At 38.0% G+C, this 27598-nt stretch overlaps 1 long non-coding RNA gene across 1 annotated transcript in view; it reads left to right on the forward strand.

Annotated features, from left to right (window-relative positions):
* Window positions 1-16489: 16489 nt before the first annotated feature.
* The window catches only part of LOC113565504, a 67797-nt gene continuing 56688 nt past the window's right edge, over window positions 16490-27598 (forward strand). The window contains exons 1-2 of the long non-coding RNA XR_003408631.1: window positions 16490-16533; window positions 18080-18143. This is a non-coding gene — a long non-coding RNA (uncharacterized LOC113565504). The remainder of the gene's footprint in view (window positions 16534-18079; window positions 18144-27598) is intronic.

Here is a 27598-nt window from a genome sequence, read left to right on the forward strand (position 1 = left end):
TCCAAATTGTCGTCGGAGGAACCTTGAAGTTGGTATAAGTTCGTACCGCGAGTTCAGAGGGCACTGTTCATCTGTCTACAAAGCGTTGTCCATTTGAGCTTATGATCGGGGTAAAAATGCGTTGTGGACCGGATAGCGACATACTTCAGCTAATAAAAAAAGAGATGGTTGATAATTTTGAAGACGAGAGACAAAAGATGCGACAAGAGGCAAATGAAAATATTCAGCAGGCCCAGGACAGATACAAGGAACAATTCGATAAAAAGCGGAAATGCGAATACGGATACAAGGTCGGAGATCTCGTAGCCATACGTAGAACACAATTTGTAACCGGAAGAAAGATGGCCAGCGAATTCTTAGGACCATACGAAATGACCAACGTGAAACGAGGCGGACGCTATAATGTTCGGAAGGCAACAGACGTCGAAGGACCAAGCAATACGACGACAAGCAATGATAACATGAAACTATGGAGCTTTTCTGAAGAAAACGAGGACGCATGGTCATCAAGGACTGATGACTAATCAGGATGACCGAGTGTAAGAATGAGTGGGCCAGCTGGCCTATTGAGGGAGCAGCGGTGATAAGCAACAGCAGTAATAACAGCAGCAGAGGTTCCTCTGATGAGCAGCAACAGCAGCAGCAACAGCAGTAGTAACAGCAGCAGATCAACAGCGGACAGAGAAGAAGAGGAAACGAGCGAAGCAGTGAAAAGGAGAGAACAGCATACGGACGGGACTCAAGCAGCAGCAGAAAATCAGCAGAAATAAGCCGTAACATTAAGAGCTTTTGTAAGCACACATACCAGGCCACCGCGATAATAATACGAATAAACAATACTCTAAATAATATCTTACATATATATAGTTAAATATGCGACACTGCAGTTTACGTTTTAAAAAAGATTTTATTCTTTCACTTAAACTTAGTGCACATTGATTAGTTATTTCCCCGACGATGACTGATGTCCGATGTCTTGAATGGAATTAACTTTTGTTGAATTCTCCGACGGTGTCGCGATTGACGTTTATCTTGAACAGAACTGACTTGCCTTCTTAGATGCAGACTATTTATATTATGATGCTCGGATTGGGATTCGGATTTGGAGTACGAGACTCGATCGATTCGAAGCTGATGGTGTCGGATTGTTTATAGTATTGTGGGTGCAGGGTAATAGACATAGACAAGGGTTTGCGGAGCATGGACTATAGATATGTCACTTCCCAATTGTTAGATTTAAGCCTGTCCTCAGGCGATTATCCTTGGATATAGTTCAGGTGCGTCTAAAACTGTGCCTGCTGGGGATTCGGTTTTAGGCTTATTGCTTTTACTTATATTAAACAATTTGTAGCTTAGTCCTATTATGATTATGACAAATAGTAGTATTAAGCTTCCATGTAATACATTATCGCGCATTTTCTATTACGATTTCTTTGGTTTGCAAATAAGACAGTGGTTTAATTTTTGTTACGTTATTGTTGATGTATATGCTTTGTGCAAATTCTGGTATTGAGTTGGATATTAAGAATTCATTTAATTGTACACTGCAATTATGTATTTTTATTAATGCGTTACCTTCTACTTTTATTTCTTGGTTTAGGCAATTTTGGCTTAATATGGTTTTTGGTAATTTCCAAGTTAACAATATATTGGGTTCTATGAAACCTATTTGAAAGTTTTGGTGTGCTTTGGTGTATGGACATTTTGCTTCTATTTATCATTTATATTTCGTTTTGATTCTTTTTCATATACCTCGTTTTCTAGAACGTAATAATTGTTTTGCGTTAGGTCAGTGAGGATGTTATTATCTTCATCTGGATATGGGACAATTATAAGTATAGGAATATTTCTGATCTCTCGTGGGATGTTGGAAATTATTAGTATTTCGTTAGTGTCTGATTTCAACCAGGTAGATGTTTTGATATTTAATAATTTCTCTGAATCGATGTGTTTCAGGTAATCCTGCTTCAATAATTTTAGATTAAAGATCCCTAAAGATCCTAATCTTGTTAGCTGCATGCCTTATTCAATATCCTCTATGTACTCAGTAAAATGTTGAAGGTTAAATAGTAATATTTCTAGTTGCTTATTTCTGTCATTATCCTTGTTTAATTTATTCTATGCCAGAATTTACTGCTTGAATTACTAAGTTTAATTCGTTAGCTTGAACACTGTGGCTAGCCAGATTGTCTATTTTCCCTTCTAGTTCGACCTTATCATCTTGATCTAACGTTCCAAATAGATATTTATATATTGTGCCTACTGCATTTATAAGGCGTCTTTTGTTTCTTTTGGCTATTTTTATGCCGTTGAATTCACGTTGCAATTTCTCGACTAAATATTGAACTTGGATTTCGTTATTAAATTGGGTTGCCTGTTCTAGTAAACTCTGATATGTTTCATCTGTTCTTTATATATTTATTGTTAGATAATGGTACTCATAATTAATGGGTATGTTAATGGTATTTGTTTTGAATATGAGACATCCATTCCTTGAGTTGATGGGATCTATCTCTATATTCTGTCCGGTAGACTGTAGGACGGTGAACATTAGTAAGATTATAATCTTAATCATGTTGTAGCTCCGGATTCCCAGTACTTTCTTCGGGTACTCTGCAATTATCGTATTTACTTTTATTAGATTTTTTCTTTCTTTTGAATTTCGTTTTATAGTGGGTGATTTTCCTCCCTCTATTTTTCTCTTCAAAGTGTTTTTCGTCTACCTGCCTAATTTCCCCTGTTCTTTTGAACGGGTTGGTTGTTTTTGTTTTAACTAGGGGTGCATTCTTGTAGCGTGTGTCTACTTCAAAGTCAATTCGATCGTTATTCAAATGATTGATCTTCCTAACTTTATTCAGTTGGGTGCTATAATCTGGTAGTCCGGCGTACAGGAAGATATCAGCTGGGGATCTTTTTGTAGTATTATTAACCGTTTTATGGTTATAAGTGTATAGAATTAACTCGAATTTTGGGAGCTTCTTTTCTATGTTATCCTCGCTTGAAATGATCCTTAATTTTTCATTGATCGTTTTATGTAGCCGTTCTACATCAGAAACTCCGTTCTTACTGGTAGTGATTTCGATTTTCACATTTTCCGCATTCAACCATGCTTGCAATGCTGCGCACATAAAGGCTGAATCTTTGTCGGCTTTAATTCCCTGTGGCTTGCCCATTTCGTTAAAGACTTTTATGATGGCTCTCTTTGTTTCTAACCAGTCACGACTCTTAACTTCTACAAGGGTAGCGAATTTAGAATATACATCAATGCATGATAGGAATTGTTGATTGCCTACCAAATAGAAATCCATGACATACTTTTCTCTGATATTTTTTATTTCAGGGGTGATTTCGAAGGTTAGATTGGTGTTACGATGCTCTGTTTTAGCAACGTTGCACGTAGGACATTCATTGATGATATTTTGGATTAACTTTTGATAATTGGGGTAGTAGAATTTTCCAAAAGAATTAGTGGTCTTTTCGATACCTGGGTGAAGTAGCTCTTTATGATTCTTAATATTTGTTCTTTGAATTCGGAGTAGTTCTGAATATCTATGAGTTTGGTACTGGATTTAATCAGTTTAGTGAAGTGATTTGGACTGATTATCTCCAGGAATGCCCTTTGGAACAGTGGGAAGTCTACTTCATTATGGAAATATAGTGCACTCTTTTTGGTACACACATATTCCTTTATTATATCTTTTGCTAATGACTCTGTCATTTCAGTATATGTGATTTTTATCAGTATCTTGTGAAAATAGTGGGATGTTTCTACCTTATCCTCTTTTCCTTTAATCAGTTCTATTTGCCTATTATAGTAATTGATTGGTCGCTCTGAAAGTGGAATATAATTTGTATTATCTTCTTGCGCGCTATGGACCGTTGCACAATCACTATTAATGGTTTCCCCGAGTAGGTTTTCGTTAATCTTTACTCTTGATAGCGCATCGGCTACATGGTTCTTTCCTGGTAAATATTTTATCTTGAAGTCAAATTCATTTAATTTGATCTTCCATCGTTGTAGCTTCATATTTGGTTCCTTGAGGTTATTCAACCAAATCAAGGGTTTATGATCACTTAATATCTCAAACGTTCTACCAAACAGGTATGATCTGAAATACTTAGTTGCCCAAACTATAGCTAGTAATTCCTTTTCTATTGCTGAATAATTGATTTCATGTTCGTTTAAGGTTCTACTTGCATAGCAAATTGGTTTGTGGTCTTGCAACAACACTGCTCCTAATGCAACTTGAATCGGTTGTTACCGTGAACATTTTGTTGAAATCTGGGAATGCGAGGATGGGGTCTAAGGTGATAAGAACTTTACACTTTTCGAAGGCCTCGACGTATTTTTCCTCGGTTGGGTCTATGACTGCTCGTTTCTTTAATTTGAGTGTCATTGGTTTTGCTATATTAGCGAAATTGGGAATTTATTTCCTATAAAATCCACATAAACCTATAAATGATTTTATTTTTGTGGTTGTATTGGGTATTGGGAAGTTTATTATGGCGGATATTTTCTTCGGATTAGGAACTATGCCGTTAGTTTTTACTACATGGCCTAGGAATTCCGTTTCTTTCTTCAGGAATTCACACTTATCCATTTGAAGTTTGAGGTTTGCATCTCACAACTTTCCAAAGACCCTTTTAAGAGACAACAGATGTTCTTCCAATGATGTGAAATAGATAATGATGTCGTCTAGATACACAAGGAAATCTTTGAAAATTAAATCTTCTAACAGATTTTTCATGCATCTTTGAAATGTGGCGGGGGCTGTGGTTAGCCCAAAAGGCATACGAGTGAACTCGTAATGACCATGCTTAGTGGAGAAAGCTGTTTTTGGGATTGAGCTAGGTTCCATAGGAATTTGATGGAATCCCTTAGCTAAATCGATTGTTGTGAAATATTGGCACCTACCTAGTTTATCTAGTATTTCGTCCATTCTGGGTGTAGGAAATTTATCCTTGATGGTCACCTCGTTTAGACTTCTATAATCTACTACCATACGATATTTCTGCTTTCCTGAAGCATCTATTTTCTTTGGTATCATAGCAATGGGTTCACAATAGGGAGAATTCGACTTACGAATCTGTCTAATCATATCTTTGATTTGTTGAGTCACTTCTTGATCGTGTATTTGAGCATATTTATATGGTCGACGATATACAGGATCTTCGTGATGGGTTTTAATTTGGTGCTTTATAGTACTAGTGAAGGTCAAAATGTCACCTTCTTTATACTGCACGTCCTTAAATTCATAGAGAACTTTCTTTAGTTTCTCCTTTTTTAAATGTTCCATCATCGTCATTTAAATGTTCCAACCTTAGCTGGTTACATTCCCTTAATTCATTCTCTAACGCGGAAGCGAAGTATTGCTCTCCTTCAAGAGATGGGTCAAGGCACTTAGGTGTAGTTTTATCTTCCTTTGAAGATGGCTTATCACCTTTGTGTGCGGTCTTGCCGTCGGCAATTGCTTCTCCACTTTGGATGATTGGGTATGACCTTTCTCCCAACGTTACCGTTTCATTTCGGTAATCGATGACGGCTTTGCTGGCTATCCAATATTCTCTGCCTAAGAGTATGTCATAATTTTCAGAAAAATTATGAATATACAATTTTTGTTTTGTCGGACAGATTTGGTTGCATTACGTGTAATGCTCTGAGTCAGACGGACGGGTCCATTGATGGTATGGACGGTGAGGTTGTCGCTATCGACTTTGGAATCTGTATAGTTTTCTTTTATTATATTTATTGACGATCCCGAGTCCGCGATACCTCTTAATTTTTTATTATTTACGATTATTTCTATACTACACTCTGCTGAAAATTTACATCCATTTTCATATGTCCACTTTGGCTTTCCCTAGATCGTTTGACTGGCTGATTCGGTGCACTACTACGTGCCTGAGTCTGATTGATTTTATAGTTAGGGATTCTGTACTCTGCCCTGGTTTAAGGAATTTCTAAATTCGTTAAATAATCCTTTATTATTTACGGCATTATTTCCTGAACTATTTCGATTCGATCCATGATTATTTCTAGAAGTACTTGGGTTTTGATTGTTATAATCGTTACTACTATAGCGAGGGTAATAAGTTCCAACGTTCCTACGATTGTTATTTCCGTTTCTTGAGTGTTCGGGATTCTTGTTATCATTTACGAAATTTTCGTAGATTCCTAACTCTTGAGCTGATTTTTCTAGTTTAGCCATAGTAGAAATGTCTTTCTTTGCTAAAATGATGAACAGTCTATTGGGTAGAGCATCTTCTATGGTATGTCTGGTGGTATTTTCCAGAGCGTTTTTAAAGATTGTCTTATTTTCTGCGCTAGTTTCCAGATTTAGTTTACTTACTATAACATTTGACTTAATTTCTAGTTCTTCTATGAACTTACGAATACTCCCAGTGAATTTGGTATCGTGTAATTGTTGTAGTAGCGTCTCGTATGGAGTGTGGTTGTTGAATTTACTGATTAGGGCTATTAGGGCTATTATTACATATGTAAATCTTTGAGTGTGACTTGGTTAATGACAAAATTTTCAAATATTATTTCAGACACACATACTTTAAGGCAAAAAAAAAAAAAAATAAGAGGGTATGTGTGATTAAATTCGAAAAAAAATGTTCCCCCATATAAGGGACACTCTAGTGTATATGCAGCTGTTTGAATGAGCCGTTATGGTTAGGAAGTGGGAGGGGGGCCAGCGAATGCAAGTGTTAAAGTGTTATAAATGCCCATAGAAAGAATGAGAATTGTCTCTCAGACAAGTGTTCTCTCAACAGAGCAAATGTCCATACATACTTCATTTGCAAATGTCTAACAAGGTGACGTCGTCACCACAGCTGCTCTCTTTCAACGATTATCATACGGCACCTTATTGGTGAATTCACCTTGTATGTCTATTTTGAGAACATGAGTTGAATTGTCCGTTTGTTCCGCATGCTTCTCTGCCCCACTCAGACAAGAGTTCTCTCAACTGTCTGTTTACATCCTTACACATTTACATATGGTTACAAATGGCTTTATTAACAAGATGACGTCATCACCACACTTGCTGTCTTTCGGCGATTATCATACGCAATCTTATTGGTGAATTCACCTTGTAAGTCTCTTTCCGCATGCTTTGACTTCGTTCGTTCTCCCTTGCACCAAATTCTTTCGTAAAAAAAAACGGGTCCAGTGGGACCAGTCGATATCTAGCCAGCGAGAGCGATAGAGACTTTTTGATAAGCGATTTATATTAATCCCATTCAAGTTGTGCTTGCTTAGTTCGTTAGTTAGTTAGAAACTAATAACAGTTGCTAACTTTCGTCGTTGCTTCGCGCGGTTTTCGATGCCTCTGCTGGTGTCGCTGGAGGCTGAGGCGGGCGTCGCTGCTGCGCTCGGCAGGGACGTCGCTGCCTGCATAGCGGCAGAGGACGGACGTCGCTACTGCTCTCGCTCTCATCGTTGCCACCGATTGCTGACGCTTTGGGGAGTAATAATTTAATTTACTTTAATATTATATTATTATATTATATACATATGTATGTAAAATATGCGACACTTGAGTTTAAGTTTTAAAAAAGGTTTTATTCTTTCACTTAAACTTAGCGTACAATGGTTAGTTAGTTCCCCGAAGATGACTGAGGCCCGATGTCTTGAATGGAATATCTTGGGTGAATTCTCCGACGGTGTCGCGATTGACGTTTGTCTTGAACAGAACTGACTTGCCTTCTTAGATGCAGACTATTTATATTATGATGCTCGGATTGGGATTCGGATTTGGATTCGGAGGATTCGTATAGTCGGTGTTGCATTACTTGGGGGTGGCTGAGAATAGGGCCTCTGATTGGTGAGTTAGGATGGTGCGGTTCTTGAGAATCGATTAGTAATTGATCTCTGGAGAGTGGCGTAATTCTAGTGCGGCTGGATACGCGGCATCTATTGTTTTATGTTTAACTTCTAGCTTAGGGTGTTTGTTTACATTACCTGCTATCGGCTACGCGTGATCCACTTCGAGCGTGAGATTGTTTATGGGGGTTCGAAGCTGAGGGTGTCGGATTGTGAATAGTATTGTGGGTGCAGGGTAATAGACATAGACAAGGGTATACGGAGCATGGACTATAGATATGTCACTCCGCCATTGTTAGATTTAAGCCTGTCCTCAGGCGATTATCCTTGGATATAGTTCAGATGCGTCAAAAACTGTGCCTGCTGGGGATTCCTCGTCTTCGTCTAAGGATGTTTCTATATGCGGGTCGGTTTTAGGCTTATTGCTTTTACTTAGATTAAACAATTTGTAGCTTAATCCTATTATGATTATGACAAATAGTAGTATTAAGCTTACATGTAATACATTATTTAATCGCGTATTTTCTATTACGATTTCTTTGGTTTGCAAATAAGACAGTGGTTTAATTTTTGTTACGTTATTGTTGATGTATATGCTTTGTGCAAATTCTGGTATTGAGTTGGATATTAAGAATTCATTTAATTGTACACTGCAATTATGTATTTTTATTAATGCGTTACCTTCTACTTTTATTTCTTGGTTTAGGCAATCTTGGCTTAATATGGTTTTTGGTAATTTCCAAGTTAACAATATATTGGGTTCTATGAAACCTATTTGAAAGTTTTGGTGTGCTTTGGTGTATGGACATTTTGCTTCTATTTATCATTTATATTTCGTTTTGATTCTTTTTCATATACCTCGTTTTCTAGAACGTAATAATTGTTTTGCGTTAGGTCAGTGAGGATGTTATTATCTTCATCTGGATATGGGACAATTATAAGTATAGGAATATTTCTGATCTCTCGTGGGATGTTGGAAATTATTAGTATTTCGTTAGTGTCTGACCTTATCATCTTGATCTAACGTTCCAAATAGATATTTATATATTGTGCCTACTGCATTTATAAGGCGTCTTTTGTTTCTTTTGGCTATTTTTATGCCGTTGAATTCACGTTGCAATTTCTCGACTAAATATTGAACTTGGATTTCGTTATTAAATTGGGTTGCCTGTTCTAGTAAACTCTGATATGTTTCATCTGTTCTTTATATATTTATTGTTAGATAATGGTACTCATAATTAATGGGTATGTTAATGGTATTTGTTTTGAATATGAGACATCCATTCCTTGAGTTGATGGGATCTATCTCTATATTCTGTCCGGTAGACTGTAGGACGGTGAACATTAGTAAGATTATAATCTTAATCATGTTGTAGCTCCGGATTCCCAGTACTCTCTTCGGGTACTCTGCAATTATCGTATTTACTTTTATTAGATTTTTTCTTTCTTTTGAATTTCGTTTTATAGTGGGTGATTTTCCTCCCTCTATTTTTCTCTTCAAAGTGTTTTTCGTCTACCTGCCTAATTTCCCCTGTTCTTTTGAACGGGTTGGTTGTTTTTGTTTTAACTAGGGGTGAATTCTTGTAGCGTGTGTCTACTTCAAAGTCAATTCGATCGTTATTCAAATGATTGATCTTCCTAACTTTATTCAGTTGGGTGTTATAATCTGGTAGTCCGGCGTACAGGAAGATATCAGCTGGGGATCTTTTTGTAGTATTATTAACCGTTTTATGGTTATAAGTGTATAGAATTAACTCGAATTTTGGGAGCTTCTTTTCTATGTTATCCTCGCTTGAAATGATCCTTAATTTTTCATTGATCGTTTTATGTAGCCGTTCTACATCAGAAACTCCGTTCTTACTGGTAGTGATTTCGATTTTCACATTTTCCGCATTCAACCATGCTTGCAATGCTGCGCACATAAAGGCTGAATCTTTGTCGGCTTTAATTCCCTGTGGCTTGCCCATTTCGTTAAAGACTTTTATGATGGCTCTCTTTGTTTCTAACCAGTCACGACTCTTAACTTCTACAAGGGTAGCGAATTTAGAATATACATCAATGCATGATAGGAATTGTTGATTGCCTACCAAATAGAAATCCATGACATACTTTTCTCTTTTTATTTCAGGGGTGATTTCGAAGGTTAGATTGGTGTTACGATGCTCTGTTTTAGCAACGTTGCACGTAGGACATTCATTGATGATATTTTGGATTAACTTTTGATAATTGGGGTAGTAGAATTTTCCAAAAGAATTAGTGGTCTTTTCGATACCTGGGTGAAGTAGCTCTTTATGATTCTTAATATTTGTTCTTTGAATTCGGAGTAGTTCTGAATATCTATGAGTTTGGTACTGGATTTAATCAGTTTAGTGAAGTGATTTGGACTGATTATCTCCAGGAATGCCCTTTGGAACAGTGGGAAGTCTACTTCATTATGGAAATATAGTGCACTCTTTTTGGTACACACATATTCCTTTATTATATCTTTTGCTAATGACTCTGTCATTTCAGTATATGTGATTTTTATCAGTATCTTGTGGAAATAGTGGGATGTTTCTACCTTATCCTCATTTCCTTTAATCAGTTCTATTTGCCTATTATAGTAATTGATTGGTCGCTCTGAAAGTGGAATATAATTTGTATTATCTTCTTGTGCGCTATGGACCGTTGCACAATCACTATTAATGGTTTCCCCGAGTAGGTTTTCGTTAATCTTTACTCTTGATAGCGCATCGGCTACATGGTTCTTTCCTGGTAAATATTTTATTTTGAAGTCAAATTCATTTAATTTGATCTTCCATCGTTGTAGCTTCATATTTGGTTCCTTGAGGTTATTCAACCAAATCAAGGGTTTATGATCACTTAATATCTCAAACGTTCTACCAAACAGGTATGATCTGAAATACTTAGTTGCCCAAACTATAGCTAGTAATTCCTTTTCTATTGCTGAATAATTGATTTCATGTTCGTTTAAGGTTCTACTTGCATAGCAAATTGGTTTGTGGTCTTGCGACAACACTGCTCCTAATGCAACTTGAATCGGTTGTTACCGTGAACATTTTGTTGAAATCTGGGAATGCGAGGATGGGGTCTAAGGTGATAAGTACTTTACACTTTTCGAAGGCCTCGACGTATTTTTCCTCGGTTGGGTCTATGACTGCTCGTTTCTTTAATTTGAGTGTCATTGGTTTTGCTATATTAGCGAAATTGGGAATTTATTTCCTATAAAATCCACATAGACCCATGAATGATTTTATTTTTGTGGTTGTATTGGGTATTGGGAAGTTTATTATGGCGGATATTTTCTTCGGATTAGGAACTATGCCGTTAGTTTTTACTACATGGCCTAGGAATTCCGTTTCTTTCTTCAGGAATTCACACTTATCCATTTGAAGTTTGAGGTTTGCATCTCACAACTTTCCAAAGACCCTTTTAAGAGGCAACAGATGTTCTTCCAATGATGTGGAATAGATAATGATGTCGTCTAGATACACAAGGCAATCTTTGAAAATTAAATCTTCTAACTGATTGTTCATGCATCTTTGAAATGTGGCGGGGGCAGTGGTTAGCCCAAAAGGCATACGAGTGAACTCGTAATGACCATGCTTAGTGGAGAACGCAGTTTTGGGGATTGAGCTAGGTTCCATGGGTATTGGATGGAAACCCTTTGCTAAATCGATTGTCGTGAAATACTGACATTTACCTAGTTTATCTAGGATTTCATCCATTCGTGGAGTTGGGAATTTGTCCTTAACTGTTATTTCGTTTAGACTTCTATAGTCTACTACCATTCGATATTTCTGCTTTCCTGAAGCATCTATCTTCTTCGGAATCATAGATATGGGCGAGCAGTAAGGAGAATTCGACTTTAATTGTGTTATTCAAAGCATTTTTATAAATGACATTATTTTCTGGTATGTTTTCTAAGTTTTGATTATTGTTTATTAATAATGCTTTTATTTCTAATTCTTCTATAAACTTACGAAGACTGCCGTTGAATCTGGTGGTGTATAGTTGTCGTAAGAGTTCTTCATATGGTGTTTTATTTTTGAACTCGTTGATTAGCGCCGTCTTCAGTTCGTGCCATGTGTTGGGTTGTATCATCTGCGATATGCGTTGTGCCTCTCCTGTCAGTTGGATCTCGGTCGCTCCAAATAGGATCCTTTGTTGTCGAAGATCTTCAGTTGGATATAAACTGCATACATATTCGATTCGGTTGATGAACGAACTCAACTGTCCAGATGAACCATCAAAAGCAGGTATTTGTCGGATCGACAGCAGTGCCTGGTTCAAGTGGAGTTCGCTCAATGTTGGTGATGGTAACGCCATGTTGTATTTGTTGGTGTTGATTGGGTTTTGTTTTGTTGTAGTTTTGAACTTTATTTTGGTTCACTTGTAAGTTTTTATACCCGATACTCAAAATGAGTATTGGGGTATATTAGATTTGTGGTAAAAGTGGATGTGTGTAACGTCCAGAAGGAATCGTTTCCGACCCCATAAAGTATATATATTCTTGATCAGCATCAATAGCCGAGTCGATTGAGCCATGTCTGTCTGTCCGTCTGTCCGTCTGTCCGTCCGTCCGTCTGTCCGTCTGTCCGTCTGTCCGTCCCCTTCAGCGCCTAATGCTCAAAGACTATAAGAGCTAGAGCAACGATGTTTTGGATCCAGACTTCTGTGATATGTCACTGCTACAAAAATATTTCAAAACTTTGCCCCGCCCACTTCCGCCCCCACAAAGGGCGAAAATCTGTGGCATCCACAATTTTAAAGATATGAGAAAACAAAAAACGCAGAATCGTAGAGAATGACCATATCTTTTGGACTGCAGAATCTGAATTGGATCGTATTACTATTATAGCCAGCATCAAGAAAACAATTTCATTTTTTCTCGCCCTGTCTCTCTCTAACACACAGGTAGCATAGGCGGCTTTGCTTAGAGTAAAACATTAGCGCCTAGATCTCAGAGACTATAAAAGCTAGAGCAACCAAATTTGGTATCCACACTCCTAATATATCAGACCGAGACGAGTTTGTTTCAAAATTTCGCCACACCCCCTTCCGCCCCCGCAAAGGATGCAAATCTGGGGATATTCACAAATCTCAAAGACTATTAACGCTAGAGTAACCAAATTTGGAATCCGCACTTCTCTTAGATCTCACTATAAAACGTGTATCTCAAAATTTCGCCCCACCCCCTTCCGCCCACACAAAGGACGAAAATCTGTTGCATCCACAATATTGCAGATTCGAGAAAACTAAAAACGGGGAATCATAGATAACGACCATATCTATCAGATTGCCAAAAGGAACAAATCAATTTGCAGTGGCTACGCAGCGCGTGACATCACGCTCAGACTGATTTTCTGTCTCTCTCGCACGCACTCTTTGTCGTGTCGTTTAATATTAGCGGCGTCTGCCGGAGGAAAGCCATACTGACTTAGTATCGGGTATAACTGTAGAGTTGCGGTGTCCGCAGCAACTCACAACGTTCCCCCTCGTTTGATTTTGTATTTAGTGTTTCACTGTCCTTGGTGATTCACTATCTCCTCTTACTTTAGTTCGCTTAAATTTAGTTTTGCAAATCGTATGTGCTCGTAACACATACATAGGTTCTTTGGCGGATTTCACAATTTTATTAACGATTCCGGGATAACGTGATCACAGTAATTATAAATTACACAAGCTGACCATTACCGAAATATAGGTGTTAATTTTAAACGAAATCCTAACGACTGCGCCAGTTAAAAATCCGCAACTCGAAATTTAATTTTTAAAAAAAGGTTTATTTTTACTACTTAATTTCTTTATGTCACAAGATTGGTTGAATTCCCCGACCTAACTTTACGTCTGCTTGTCTCAAACGGAACAGACTTCTCTATTGTTTGCTAGTTTCCATGAGCCCTTCTCTCGACTCTGGCTTCGGGTGCTGCTTTCCTTGGCTGCATCTTCGTGTCGGTGGCGTACGTGCCTGGACCGATGTTTGGGGATGCGTCGGCTTTTGATCAAAGGCATCCGCTGCTAGCGATCGGTGTTGCATTACATGAGTGAGCTAGGTATGTGATACTCCTTGGTTTTATGACTAGCTCTGATTGGTCCTCATGAGTGGCATGATTCTAACGGATCAATTTCTTGAGGGTGGCGTGATTCTGGCGTTGATGAATCAATAGGGTCCATTGTTTAGATTAGTGGACTCTAGCTGGAGTGTGGGAAGAATCAGTTATTGATTCTTCAGTGGTGTCCTGTTACTTGTGAGGATGGGGTACTTGTGTGGATGAATTGGACATAAACATAATGAGTATGGGATGTGGAGAATTATGGATATGTCACTATATGTATGTTATATATATTTAAAATATATACTTTTAAATGTATATATATGTTTTATATATTTTATTTAGTCAAATAAGGAATACAAATTAAATTTGACGCGAGTAACAAACAGGTTGTCAGAAACATATATACATATACACATGTATAAATTATAAATTTTATACATACTATATAATGTTTATTTATTTACATATTTATGATTATTATTTTACATTTACATCCATATATATGTATGCACATAGCTCTTGTCGTAACGGGCGGTGTGCGGTAATCGTTTTGTTTTGGACAAGTGATATTTCTGGGCATGCTGTGTCTCTCTCTCTATTTGGTCTCTTTGTAGACAAATTATTTGTTAATGTGGGAGGGGGTGAAAGAGGGGGTAGAAAGCGCGAACGCATAGCTGCGCAGCCACTGCCAATTGTTTTGCTCCTTTTGGCTATAAAAATGATCCGATCTGATCCAGATTCAGCAATCTCATAGATAGAGTCATTCTCTATGATTGTGAGTTTTTAGTTTTCTTGTATCTCCAAATTGTGGATGCCACAGAATTTCGTCCTTTGTGAGGCGGAAGGGGGTGAGGCGAAATTTTTAGATATACATTTTATAGTGAGATTTAACAGGAGTGTGGATACCAAATTTGGTTGCTCTAGCTTTTATAGTCTCTGAGATCCTTCAACTCATATTTTGCAATAGGCAAAACTGACCATGAAACCTGTGTGTTAGAGAGAGACAGAGCGAGAGAGAACGAAATTGTTTTCTTGATTCTGGCTATAATAATTATACGATCTAGATCAGATTTTGCATTCTAGAAGATTTAATCATCCTCTACGATTCAGCGTTTTCTGTTTTCTCGTATCCTTGAAATTTTGAATGTCAGAGACTTGCGCACTTTGTGGGGGCGAAAGTGGGCGGGGCAAAGTTTTGAAACATACTTGTAAGAGTAACATATCAAAGAACTCCGGACATAAAATGTCGTTGCTCTAGCTTTTATAGTCTTTGAGCACTATGCTCTCATATAGACGGACAGACAGACAGGGCTCAATCAACTCGGCTATTGATGCTGATTAAGAATATATATACTTTATGGGGTCGAAAACGATTCCATCTGGACGTTACACACATCCATTATTACCACTAATCAATATACCAATATACTCTTCGAGTACAGAGTATAAAAACGAGGTGGAACGTTATGCTCTACATTTATACCCGATACATAGGTAGTATGGCTACATTGAGCGATAAAGAGTTCGTGCGGGAGAGACACGTAGACTGCGTAGAAAATTGATTTGTTCCTTTTGGCTATAAAAATGATCCGATCTGATCCAGATTCGGCAATCTGGTAGATATGATATGATATTTTCTATGATTGTGCGTTTTTAGTTTTCTCGTATCTTCAATATTGTGGATGCCACAGATTTCCGCCCTTTGGCACGGCTATTGATGCTGATCAAGAATATATATACTTTATGGGGTCGAAAACACTTCCCTCTGGACGTTACACACATCCAATGTCACCACAAATCTAATATACCACAATACTCATTTTGAGTATCGGGTGTAATAAGTATTTTGTGTCTCGAATTGGTAGAATCTTTAATCCAAGATCGTTTGTTAGACATTGCCTTAACAAGAATGTATAGTATTTATATTCAATTAATGATTCGCACCAGACGGAATAAATGGCTAGGTCAGCTTTTGGTGATCAAAAAGATAGAATTTTCTTTCTTTTTTTTTATATAAAATACAAATACCCTTTGGTATCAAAGTAAATATATACTTTTCGAAAATAATGCATACTGTGTATATTAAAACATTCTAGATTCGAGGATTAATTTTAACGTTGACGAATAACAAACAACGGTATATTTTTGACAGACTTAGCTAGGTATCCCTAATAATGTCATATTTAAAGAGACAAAATTAATTAAGACTAACTAAAATTAAGAAGAGGAGAATAGTGCGCTTTAGTTCAACCCAAAGTAAAAACCCATCGAACTGACAATGTGCAATATGTGTTTTAAATGTTTTCATAGCAAAAATAGTTAACAGGGTATGAATTCCTCGGCTACTCCTCAACTATATTTTCTCGCTCATTAATTGATAAATCGTAGGCTTTGATACATATGTACATATGTAAACCTGTACATAGACGCTTATCAGCGCTTACGAAATCGTTTTAAATATAGACATTGAATGTGGCTTTGCAACGACGGGAATGTTTTTTAAAAAAGTGAAAAGAAGTTAAAGAAGCGATAAGTGAAGTAAAGTAAAATAATAGTCAATATTGTATTTCTCTTCTTTATTTTATAGAAGACGTTTAAGTGTCATCGATCTTTATCGAAAAAGACGATAATATCGTGCGTCAGGTTATAAAATTGCACTTGAAATTTATACAAATTTTTTAATTTAATACGTACGTAGTAAATACATTCCGTGCCAGACAAAAGTGTTAGCACAGCAACAACTTTTCAGTAAACTTCTGACTTAAAAGCTTTTTCATCGCGAATTTTAAAGGAAAGATAATGTTTTTCGATAAACTAAATAATTTTCTGTTATATGGCTTTTTTTAGACTTGTGGTGGAACTGTGTAAATGTGTAAAACACCCACAATGAATGTTTTTCGACCCCATAAAATATACATATTCTTGATCAGCTTCAATAGCCGTGTCGATATAGCCATGTTTGTCTGCCCGTCCCGATGAGAGAGACTATAAGAGCTAGAGCAACCAAATTTTGTATATACAAGCAGGCTCCGGGTCGCTTACTTTTTGCGATTTACGTTTTCAGCCAAAAAGCTTAGTTTCAAGGTGCTCCAGCTTTCACAAATGTTTGTTATTGACGTCTTGTTTGACACCTAGTTCTCAGAAACTATAAAAACTAGAGCAACCAAATTAGGTGTAGAGATTCCTGTGGTATCACACTGAAACAAGTTTGTTCAAAATTTTTCCACGACCTTTCCGCCCTTATAAAAGACGAAAACCTGTTGCACCCACAGTTTTAAAGATACAATAAAATCGAAAACACAGATCACTGGAAAAATATTATATCTGCCAGAATGCAGTATCTGGTTTAGATCAGCTTATTTTTGTAGCCAGAAGGAACAAATTAAACTTCAGTGGCTACGTTTACTCATTCTATTTCTCTGACACAGGCCCACTAGCGGAGGGGAGTGAGATTCAATCAATAATAGCTGAGTATCGGGAATAAATGTGGAGCCGCGGCCCTTACGCCCTTTCTTTGTACGAAAAAAGTTATAAAACGAGGGAGAACGTCGTAAGTCGCCGCTACGGTCAGGGCTCTACATTTATACCCGATACTCAGTCAGTATGCTTCTCCTCCGTCAGAGTCCGTACACTAAACGAAATAGAGTGTGTGTGAGAGATAGAAAGATAGAGTATAAGTAATCGCGTGGAAGGCGTTGCGTAACCACTGGAGATTCATTGGTTGCTTCTGGCTATAATAATAATCCGATATTATCTAGATCAAGCAACATGATAGACATTCGCATTCTCTATATTTCTGCGTTTATAGATTTTTCGTACCTTCAAAGAGGTCCCAGATTTTCATCTTTTGTGGAGGTTGAAGGGTTACTTGTTACTTGTAACAATGTGATATCACAGGAATCTGAATAAAATATTTATTTTCTCTTGCTCTTATGGTCTCCGACATCTAGGCGCTCATTTGGACCGACGAAAGACAAAGAGACAGACATGGCTACACCGACTTGGCTATTGATGCTGATCTAGAATAGACATACACTATGGGGTCGGAAACGCTTCCTTCTGGGCGTTACACACATCCACTTTCCCCACATAACTAATATACCCCTGTTTTATATCATGTATATATATCAAAATTGGAAGATAAGATTAGTTGTTATATTACATCATTCTAATTAAATCTGGCCCATAGGACGAACTATTTGTCAGACGGGTATAAACGGCAGATGGTGATTTGGATGCACATATTTACAAATGTAAGTACATAAGATTGATTTGCATATAAAAATTACTCGACTTAAAATCTAGCCCTTGCGTTCTAGGGTCATAATGTTGTCATAAATATATAACCTATCAGCGCTTAAAATGTTTTGAATTTTCTTAGACGTTGACATGCAATGACTGCATCTTGCAAGAGGCGATGCAATTACTGCACCGTCAAGTGGCCCGTCTCAAACCAGCAGAATGCTGTTACGCGAGCATGCAGGCAAGATAGCTGTTAGACAAATTTTCGAGGAAAATTAGCACTAAGCTTGGCATGCATTTAAAATACAAATGCCACTAAAATTACTAATTACTAGAAAGGTGTGTAAGGATTAGTAATTTAATAAGAGGAAAAGAATTAGTGGTAGATATAATATGGTAGAGGGAATTATAATCCGAGCATAAGACCCTAAACGGTTCATGCAAGGAATAATTCGATCTACAAAATGGAAGGAACAACGGTATTAAATTTCTAGTAACTCTTATGGGAATCGTGAAGTTTATGCGGCTCAACAGATCAGGGTTGTCTATGTGTATTGGTACGGATGAAAAATTTGGCAAAAATTTGGAAAAATTGGGCAAAAAGATCGGCAATTGCCTGATCATTATTTTCCTGCGTATTACAAAATCATGGGGAGGATGTGTATGCGCTCGTTCTACGCTTACTGTTTATGAAGCAGTAAAACTGTTTAGGGTCCTGGGAAAAACGTATCCTGCATCGAGATATGTAGTTGTTATAGCATTGAGCATTAAGAACTGAAAAGTTTGACCGTGCTATTATATAGCGAGAGTGAGAAGTAGGAAAACGAACTTCTTAAACATCTTTATAGTCTTGATTTTACATTTTTAAGACTGGATAACTCTTTGGTAAAGCAAGGGGGTTTTCCAGTTCCAGTTGGCCAAGTGCATTGTACAAATCGTTTGTGCCTCTTATAACATCAGTGCACAAGTACAAGGCGTACCAATCAAAATCCCTAATGAAGTTATTAAGCTTCGCAAACTCGGCTTTACGAAAGCAGCGTTCAGGTAGCCTACTCGACCGATCCAATACCGTTGGTCCTATATCTAGCGACAGTAGGATGGTGTCTTCAGGTATAGTGAGCGGAAGGGCTCGGGTTAAAAACACTATGGTCGGATCCGATACAAAGCATAGATCAAGCAATCGACCCAAGGAATTTTTCACATGATTGACTTGAGACAGGGATAGCTCAATCAAGCCGTCAACAAAGTCATGTCCTGTCATGGCCACTAGGATACTAGACTCTTTTACCGAAGACCAAACAGCTCCTGGCAAGTCACCTAGTTCTTGGATCATACGATCTTTATCTGATAGCGAGGAAGAAACAGCGGTTAAAGCGGACAAATTCTGCTCATAAATTGAGATTTCCGAAGAAGGTTGAATATACGAGCAAGTAATGAATATAGCGAAAGCGGGAAGAATCAGTTTTATTACAATAAATTTGAAGTACGATTCTTTTTTATTTTATTGTAAACTTTAAATTGACAATATTCTTAATCAAAATTGTCCGTCCGTCTCGATGAGCTCCTAGATGTTACGGACTACAATAGCTAGAGAAAACAAATTGTGTATCCGAACTCTTCTGACATCACACTGTTACAAGATTATTTCGGAATTATGCCCTGCCCACTCCACAAAAGACGAAAATCTGTGGCATCCACAATTTGGAAGATACAAAACATCCAGAATCATAGAAAATTACAATATGCACCAGATTGCCGAAACAAGATCAGATCGGATTCTTATTATACGCAATTGCGTAGCCAATTCGAATTATGAATTATATTAAATTAAATAGAATACTTTATTTTAACCAATGTTAATTTTACCAGTTAGTAATGCCCATTAAATATTACCATGGCCGTCAATATATTTCATTAATGATTCTTAATCAAAGAATTACAAAGAAACATTATTGTGTTTGTGTGACAAAATTAAATTTGACTGGTCTTTGTATTTTTTAATATTTGAGAACATAAAATAAATTCTATCGGAACAGAGTGAGCTCTACTATAATAGGACAATCATAGAAAAATTGTATTTTTAACTTTCAGCTAAAATATATAACTTTATATTTTATTGTTTTATACTACTTTCGAGCCAAGAAAAATCCAAATCCTAATATATACATATATTTTTTTTTATTCTAGAATATTTATCCATCAGATTCATGAGGGAGTTTCGAACAAAAATTTTCTTTCGCAAGATTATATAATTAAAACTAAAAAAGTTGTTTATTATTATGTTTTTTTTTTTTATTTTAGTTACGCGTATTTTACCTAAATATGTATTATTTTTTAATAATATTAATAAAAATATATGTCATAGCCTGAACAAATTCGGCCACCGAATATAAGGTTATTCAGTGTAAAGTTCATATACATAAGCCTGACAAATCAAATTTTAATTAAAAATAAAGCGTACAAAGCAACATCGACAAACATAGTAAGGCTGTTACGGCAGAAACCGCATAGGCAGCTCTAAATATCACTGCGGCTAAGAGCACAGACATTAATAGCACTCAGAAAAGTGTTAATCAGCGCGAATGGCAGACATAAGAAGGGCAAGGAAGAACAAGAACGAAAAGAAAGACAGCGGCGAAAAGTAAAACTGAAGCGGAAAAAGTTTTTTAGCCCCTTAATCGAATACCCTGCCCCGATCTTTGTAACTGAAAACACCTGAATAAAAGCAAAAATTGAAAAATAAACCACGGCAGGCCTATTAAAAGTGGGAGACTTGACAAACGTACGGCCCCAGATTTGGAGGCGTTGCCTGGTAATTTTAAAGGTAATTTTATCTATATTGGAAGATTTGATAAGTTATTCAGGCAGGCTCCGGGATTTCTTTACTTTTGCGGATTACGTTTCAGCCAAAATGTTTCGTTTTCGTTTTTAGGTGCTCCCGTTTTCACAAAATTTTTGTATTGATATGTTGTATTTTCTCATCAATTTTGGCAAACAAAAATAGCTGACCTTATTGCTTCGTCAACAAACAGCGTGATAAAACCTTTTCTTTATTCAGTTTAATTTATTTTGTATTTTTTTCTATTACGCGATTTAAGAAGATCTAGACCTTTTAGATGCAACACCTGTGTATTTAAAATGTCTAACCAAGTGTGAATAACAGTATGTATATTGAAAATAAAATTGCAAATGGTCAAAAATATAATTTGAAATTCTCAGTCTAATTTTTTTTCTTCATAAATGCCAAAAATTTTGAATAGGAACTGGATTTTACGTGAACTTGGACTGCAAATTTTTCAAGTGCTACTTAGCTGGCAAGTAAGAATCGCCCAACGACTCCAAACTCCGACTCCAGACTCCGACTCCGACGCGGCTTATGGTACGAACGGTCAGCAAGCTAATCAAGACGCACGATAGATTGTCTGTATTCTCTGGGCAACGCCGGCACTGATTCTAGTGCTGAAATCTGAAATCCGCGATTTTTGAACGAGAACCAATGAGATTTTTTTAACGCTTTGGATACAATTACGCAAACCGTTTTTCGAGCGAGATTGTAGCAGATAAATCAGTATAGAAGCCAAACGGCTCGGAGCGCCGAATGCGCTTGTAGACTTTGGTATTAAATAGTTCAAAGAACATATAGAAAAAAAATCTCGGAAAAATTTAGGGATATATTTTTGTAAAGTCCAGTCAAAATTGAAAAACTGCACAAAAGTTAGGTACGAATGAATCAATTTCACGCCACCTCAATTATGTTGTTGGATTTTGGATGAATATGCAGGCTAATAACCTTAACCTGTCTTTTTGACCAGGTTTTGCATGCAAGAATTAGATGTATGGAGCTGATTTTAAACCACATACCATTCCGGGAGAGGCAGAATCTTTTGAACACGCCAGTCAAGGAAATGCAAAAGACTAGGAAAAAAATCGTTCAAGAAAAATTCGTATGCAAACTATTACTGAAGGTGGACTGCCCTAAATAAGTATTTGGAAACACAATCGATGGAAACTCATCACGGACATTCTTCGAAAAAAACTAAATTAGTGCAGAGATAACCAGGGTATCAAAATATTAGGTGTCATTTTTAATGTTTTACACTGCAAAGAAAACATAAATACCCGCAAGTTTGGTGAATATGCCTCGAAGACTGCAAAGCTGTTACTGGGTACATTTTTTTAGATTAGTTGTAGTGGCGCCTGTCCAACCAAAAATATCGGAAAACCGTTCACGGTTTCCCCTTCCCTTAGACATGCACCTTGCACCTTTTGGGAAGTTACGCGCAGGAAAAAAAAAATGACATAAGTTAACAGCGGCTACTGTCAAGGTGTGGTGAGAAAAGGGGAATGAGAGAACCAAGGGCTCAAGCGGAAGGAGAGTGGCTTGGACATGTTCTTTCCAATTGTACTCGCGATCCCAGACGGACGTCTGAAGAAAATACTCAAGTTAGTGCAGTGAAAGAAACAATTCTAACCTCGACCGTAATTACCGCGTGTCCATCTTGGCTAAGATCTAGTCAAAAGATCAGCCGACCATTCCTACGTTTATTAAGCGAAGGCCGAACCCATCGGGTGAGTGAAATTGTACGAGTGCAGTGACATACATATGTACATATGTGTGAAGTTGACTATTCCCTCTTCAGTGACTTTCGTCATTGCTAAGTCGCTTACGCCGCCCGCATACGAACAGTAACGCCGTTTTTCTCAGGACCCTAAACAGTTTTACTGCTTCGTAAACAGTAAGCGTAGAACGTCCGCACACCCATTCTCGCTATCAGTTTTCACCGGGTCCAGACGGATTTCCAGGTTGTGTACTCAGGTACTGCGCCGAGGCGCTGTGTGGACCCTTGCTCAAACTATTCACCCTGTTCTTTGATTCTCTTGCTTCCCCCCGATCTGGAAGGAATCGTTTATAATTCCTCGCCATAAAAAAGGTAGCAAGTCTGAAGCAAAAAATTATAGAGGTATAGCGAAGTTATCCGCTATTCCCAAAATGTTTGAGAAGGTATTGACTCCGCACTTATAACATCTCTGTAAGAGTTGCCTTTTAAAGTTGCCGCCCAACATCCTGAGATGGATTTCTAGCTATCTTTGATACAGGTCTCAAAGAGTCGACTTCAAAAACTCACTCTTCACCAGTAAAACAGGTTGAGTACGGTTAGAGAGATAGGACAGAATACAATCTAGAAGATTCGTCGGGAACCCTAATAAAGAGTGCTTGTGAATAAGCAGAGCATAGTTCACAGAATCGAATGCCTTGCTGAAGTCCGTAAAAACTACATCCGTCTGCAAACCAATTTGAAAACCACGGTGGATTAGGTTAGAAAACTCAAGAAGGTTAGTCGATGTTAAACGATTTCTGAAAAAACCGTGTTGCGACGGAGATATCAAGCTGAAACAAAGATGTTGCAGTTGCCGGGTGGCCAGGAACTCAAGAAGCTTCGGGATGGCGGAAAGCTTTGCGATACCACGATAGTTTTCAATATTTGATCTTGAACCTTTTTTGTGAAGCGGAATGATGTAGGACTCATTCCAAATTACTGGGAAACAAGACTGTTCCAAAGAGAGGTTGAAGAGAAAGGTCAAGGGTTGCAAAGGTACTGGGCACAGTGTTTTAAAATGCAACTTGGTACCTTATCTGGACCCGCAGAAAAACGATATGTCCATAGATGACAAACCTTTCAGAACAACGCTTTCCTCGAAAATGGGCAGAAAAATGCTGCTAGCTTGAGGTAGCTGGTACGGCTACGGAGTGGATACGTTGTAAATATGAGACGAGTACGTTGTTTGGAAAAAGGTAGCGAATAAATTTGCAATACCATCCGCAGAAGCTTCTGTTTTGTTCTGGTGATGAAGAGACGAAGGAAAAGCGTTTGACTTGCGCTTAGAGTTAACGAACGAATTTTTTAGGATCACTACGAAAGTTACTACTACATTGTGAAAGGTAATGATTATAACACTGACTATTGACGGCAAGGAACAGAGAGCGAGCGGAGGAGTATAGAGCGACGTGGAGCCCGACTTCTGGTACTTTTTATAGAGCCGGGATTTATTATTTTTTAAGTAGGGAGAACAGGGGAGGCTTGGACGATACAGGTACAGTGATGTCTGGAACAAATGTGTTAAAGGCGAAGTAAATAGAGCTATAAAACGAGCTAACAGTAACATCTATGCTCGGTAATGAAGAAAAAAACGACCAATCAACACGCGAGAGATGTAGATCTAAATCGATAAAGTTTGTTTTGCGAAAACACTTTATGTGGCAAGGACCCATGGAACTGTCAACACAACCAGATCGGGTATCGACAAATATATTGGGCTTGCTCTGGGTACCGTAGCAAGAGAAGCGTCGTTAACAAACATGAGGTCAAGAAGTCTGTCCCTAATGTTTTTAACGGCATTAATTTGGATAAGGGAAATATGGGCTAACACATTGATAAAGTCATTGTGGCAATTGGGAAACAACAGGTTAGCATCATCGCAAGGCAGCCAAGATAGAAATGGGAGGTTAAAGTCCCCCATGACAATAATTTGATCATTGCAACCTAATGCAGATAGGACAGTATTAATTGCTTTGAGGTGGTTTAAGTAAATCTTAGCATCAGACGTGGGAGGAATGTAGGAGCAGGTTAAATAGAAAATGTCGAACTAATACGAACTTTGACTGCAACAAATTCAATTCCATGGATATTATTGAATGGGAGTAACTCAGATGAGAAAACAGATCGTAAAAGATGTTGGGAAAGTTTGGGGGAAAGTTTGCGGTCCATTCTATAAATAGTGTAACTATCAATGAAAATTTCATGATCATTGATAGAAGAGTTAAGCCAGGTTTCGGTAAACGCGATGGCATCGAAATCAAAAGTCTCACTATTAGTATAAATTTGGTAATTCGGTAATTCTGGGATTCGAGTTCGAATCTTTGAGAAGGAACTCATGCATAATTGTTTGCTCCGGCCATATGGACGGTTCTAGAGAATTGGATAGTAAAGAATCAGGAAGAAGAATTTGAAAAGATGATATGTTGCGCTTATGTTTAAATGTAAATTTAATCACAACTATATCATCAGGCGAAGCGTTAAGTTTAGAGGAAATATGTTATTTAACGCCCTTCGTTGAAGCCTCAGGAATCAGACGAGAAACAAATTAAGTCCCGAGCGAGATCGTGATGGTGGGGCCTCTCCTAAAAGAGATCTCGGTCCTGGGGCAGAAGACTTGGCAACAACGGCTGGAGCAGGAATTGGCAAGACATCAGCAGCAACCAACTGTTGGGAACTTGGATGCTTGAAGGAAGCACATTGCTCAGTGTAAAGAACACCGGAGCCACCGTTGGCGGATTTCCAGATAACGGCGAGGCATGACCACACGGAGTACCAAATACTTCCGATGGATGAAGGTGGGAGGCAGGCGTACCAATCGGATTAGGGTACAAGAGATTGGTAACATTATACGGAATTTTCCGTCTAGGCGATTCGCTCAAGAGTTTGAGCCCAAGAAACTGTGATTCCAAGGGCTAGAAATTTCTCATTGAGAGCCACAAATTCCTTCCGGACATCCAGAAACCCAGTTCGAGTCTGTCTCATGAATGTGCGCATTTCGGCGTCAATCTCCCGACAAGTCAGACAAGACAAAGACAGGCCCATACGTTTCGAGATCAGATCGTTTAGCCGGCTGAAATTTCCGCCACCAGCACATTTTATGTGGGCAAAATTGTCGCACAGCCAACAGCTAAGGAATGAATCACAAATGATTACACCACCGAATTCGCATTTCTTCGCACTGTAAACAATTGCCATTATTGACAGCAGTACAATCACTGTGCACGAATAATAAAAGTACAGAGTGAGAGCGCAGGTAAAATGGGAGAGCAGACAGCAGAGCGAGCCAGACAATCAGCTGCAGCGGCAATAATTCAAAGCTGATGATCCAACGAAGTGCAGAAAACGAGCAGTAAACTCAACAAAGCAGAGACACAAAAGAAATGAGAGTGAGAGCAACAATGCGAGCAGCCCGCTAATGCTCACGAGAGAGTGTGGGCGATGCAAACGCTGATGCGCGAGAACAGTGCACACCGAAGAAGCGATGACGAAAAGCAGACTGGGCAAAAAACAATAACAAATTGCCTGCACGAGTCCAATGCGTTACGTTGCGAATATTGAATTAATATTAAACACTTGTTTACAATCGAAACACTGGAGATTAATACATAGTAAACTCAAAGTAAAGAGATCCGATGATATATCAAAACCAACTGACGGCAATGTTGTATGTTATTTAAGCAAAGTGCGGAGAATGCAGGACCAAGAAAAAACACATCCGGCTTAAGCAAGAGCTAGAAGCAACCTGGGATGCCATTTGGATTGGGAAGACTTGACTTTGGATGTTGTTAAACTCTGTGTACAGTATAAGGACATTTTATTTCATTCTCGCTTTCAATCCGTTCTCAATAACTTTCAGTCATGGTGTTGTTACACCTTTTTTCTTTTCTTGGACGTTGACATGCAATGACTGCGTCTTTCAAGAGGCGATGCAATTACTGCACCGTCAAGTGGCCCGTGTGAAACCAGCAAAAGGCTGTTACGCGCGGATTCCAGGCAAAACGCAGCCCTCCTCCCGCCCAACCGACCGAGTGGCGCTGCCGCACGACGCACGGTGCGTAGCCGAACCGAACGCGAACATGAAAGAAAGATAGTTATTAGACTAACATTTGAGGAAAATTAGCACTAAACTTACTAAGAAACTAAGCATGCAATAACAATTCAAATACCACTACAATTACTAATTACTAGAAAGGTGTGTAAGGATTAGTAATTCAATTAGAGGAAGAGAATTAGTGGTGGATATAATATGGTAGAGGGAAATATAATCCGAGCATAAGATTCAAAACGGTTCAAGCAAGGAATAATTCGATCTACAAAATGGAAGGAACAACGGTATTAAATTTCTAGTAAGTCTTATGGGAATCGTGAAGTTTATGCGGCTCAATAGATCAGGGTTGTCTATGTCACCCCTGATCAAGTTGTGCATAAAAATCACACCAAGCATTTTCTACGGTTAACTAAGGATGGGAGGTTTACTAATATCAGTCTACTAGAGTAAGATGGGAGTCTCACACCCTCATCCCAGTTAAGGCCCCGCAGAGCAAAGAGTAAGAAGTTTTTCTGTACTGATTCTATACGGTCCTGGTGTACTTTGTACTGAGGGCACCGTATACAGGAGCCGTACTCTAAGATTGGACGAACAAGCGAGGTATAGAGAGTCTTTGTTATTTATATTTATTTATAAACCTATTTATAAACCAAAGCACACCCATGGCCCTATTTACCATGGGAGAAATGTATTCGTAAAACTTTAACTTGGGGTCTAACATAACACCTATATCATCCACCAGGGTAATTCTCTCAAGAGAACCACCAAATAGGGTATAGGGAGCCAACAAGAGCTAGAACGATGAAATGTCATAACTTTG

The sequence above is a fragment of the Drosophila persimilis genome, unplaced genomic scaffold, assembly GCF_003286085.1.
Source record: "Drosophila persimilis strain 14011-0111.01,24,50 unplaced genomic scaffold, DperRS2 tig00000124-arrow-pilon, whole genome shotgun sequence".
NCBI lineage: Eukaryota > Metazoa > Arthropoda > Insecta > Diptera > Drosophilidae > Drosophila > Drosophila persimilis.